General features: G+C 44.4%; 1 non-coding gene across 1 annotated transcript; it reads left to right on the plus strand.

Annotated features, from left to right (window-relative positions):
• Positions 1-1,417: 1,417 nt before the first annotated feature.
• On the plus strand, positions 1,418-1,572 carry LOC143306961 (5.8S ribosomal RNA). The gene has a single exon (XR_013064220.1). It is a non-coding gene; the product is annotated as a 5.8S ribosomal RNA (ribosomal RNA).
• Positions 1,573-2,500: the final 928 nt, after the last annotated feature.

The following is a 2,500-nucleotide window of genomic DNA, read 5'->3' on the forward strand; positions in this document are numbered from 1 at the left end:
ACCAAAAATTATACAAAACGAGAAAGATATAATAAATAATACCATATACATGACACAAAACACATAAATCTCGGGTTCGAGCCAATAAGAAACAAATACCAAAACGCTGCGATGCGGTAAAATTACACCGACACGGTTACGTGCGGAGGTCGCTTTGATTACTCATCGCGTTTCTCCCGTCCGTTCGGAACCGCCGGCAAAAAAACTGTGCGACCAACGGCGCCAAAGAGCACGACGCCGGACCATTTCTCTCTGGCTGATGTGAATGGAAGTAAAAGACGCTTGCGTGAGGTCTCTCGACCTTTATCTCTCTAACTTATACTTATGGGTCGTCGTCTACTTGATCGGGTACAAACAAGTCGTAAGAAACAAACAAACAAACCACAAAAATACAAGTCGTAAAAAAACAAACTTCTGTTGGTTAACCTACAATATGAAGGATCGAAATGAAAGAAGGATCATATTATTACAAACCGAAAGTGAAGGATCATTAAAATTGAAATACAATATATATAAATATATAAATGTACCCGTCGTTGCGACACCCTAGTTAAATGGAAAGATATAAAAAAGAGAGAAAAGGAATACAGATGACCCGTCGTCTGATCTTTGCTAAATGATCTGGCATCACCGGAGTTTTTTTGGTCCGTGTTGCGTTCGCTCTATTCGAAATGAAACTCGCGGAGGCGAAGAATTGTTAAAAGTTTACGAAGCGTCTAGGAGTGGTTAAAACTGAGAGAGTTGAAACTACGATGTATTAGAACGAGCAACCGTCGAAACTTTGTTTTCGCGACGTTCTTTTCGTCGCTCTCGTCCCCACGCTCCTACGCTTTGGTTGTTTCTTTGCCATCCGTGTTGCGATAAAAAGATTTCTCCATTGTCCAAAAAGGACGGATCGAGATTCCTCTTTCGAGAGGGAGAGAGAGGTACTTGCGGGTAACCTGGAATCTACGAAACACGCACCGTGGTAAGATTCGTGCGTCCGCCTGATCGATGTGTGTTGTTTACGGACCGGCTGAGAAGCGACGATAGCGAGTCTTTGAAAAACTATGTGTCCATTAGTTAGACCGATCGTCGCCGGCCGTGTGTCTGTTCGAATCTCGCAACCCACGATTCAGCGACAGGACGCGCGCTCGCATTCCTTGTGTGCGTTCGTACTTTTCAAGGTTTTTAAATGTACTTTACGCCCGACCGTCGAGAGGAGCGTGCCACTGGGCGTTTCTCCGACGGTTTCCGTCCTTGGACGCGATCGTGTCGTCAACGATCGAACAAACAAACAAATACGTTGGCGACGCCCGAATTCGCTCTCCCGCACGCGCCGGGTGGGAGAGTGATGTGGGTATCGAATGTGATGCGTGTTAATAATGAAAATAACACTCTAAAGATCTAAAGAGTTTGAAATACAAAATTTTACGATTACCCTGAACGGTGGATCACTTGGCTCGTGGGTCGATGAAGAACGCAGCTAATTGCGCGTCAACGTGTGAACTGCAGGACACATGAACATCGACATTTCGAACGCACATTGCGGTCCACGGATACAATTCCTGGACCACGCCTGGCTGAGGGTCGTTTTCTTAACAAAAGACTGCTTGCGTTTGCTTCTCGAAAAAAGAGTAATTCATTTCTTTCTAAACATCTCGCCGTCGTTCAACGAAAGTAGAACGTTTCGGAGCGGGATTATCGAACGAAATTGAAAGAATGAATGAACGATAAACAAAGAAAGAGTCGCAACGTACGAGCGATAGTTGGGCAGTTCGTCGGCGTTTGTCGTGGAAACGATGTGACGAAAATCGCAACCGATACACTAAATGCAGGCCGTTAAAGGAGAGAAACAAATTTCGAAATATCTCTTCGAACTAGCGCAAGTGCGTCACGGCGCGCGAGTCGTTCGTTAAAATTTATAAACGACCGCCCGTGAAAGCACCGAGTTCTCGGAAGATAATCTATAAAGATTCTCCATCCTGCTGGAAGTTATCGGATCGGCGCGATTGTTCACTTGTAGAAATCCACGCTCCCGACGTTGCCAGAAACGATATTTACGAAAGGTGTGTCAAAAATAAACGAAAGAAGCTCTCCTATAAATTTAGAAAAAGCAAACGAGTGAAATGTTTGAGATGATAATTTGCTGAAATGCAAGCTCGAATAGCCCCAGGGTTTCGAATGATTCCCCGCGCTTTATACATCTCTCTGTTTACAAACGGTGTATAAATGAAAGATCGCTTCAGATGGGTCGTCGCTGTTTGACGCGCGATGCTGTTCCTTTTTTTTTGTCTGTCTGTGCGTTTAGCTTCGCTAAACAAGTTAAATGGTTAAAAAGCGTCGAAAAAGCGAATACACACGCGACAAGACAAATCTAACGAGTAAAGGAACGCTCCGCTCCAAGATAAAAATGGTTGTTTACAATCAATACAGCGTTTCGGTACCCCTGATCGTAGTCTAAAACTGTGTAACAAAAGAGAGGAAAGCGAATGGTGAAGGAACTTCGAAGCCTCCGTGG

This window comes from Osmia lignaria, unplaced genomic scaffold, assembly GCF_051020975.1.
Source record: "Osmia lignaria lignaria isolate PbOS001 unplaced genomic scaffold, iyOsmLign1 scaffold0041, whole genome shotgun sequence".
Lineage (NCBI taxonomy): Eukaryota > Metazoa > Arthropoda > Insecta > Hymenoptera > Megachilidae > Osmia > Osmia lignaria.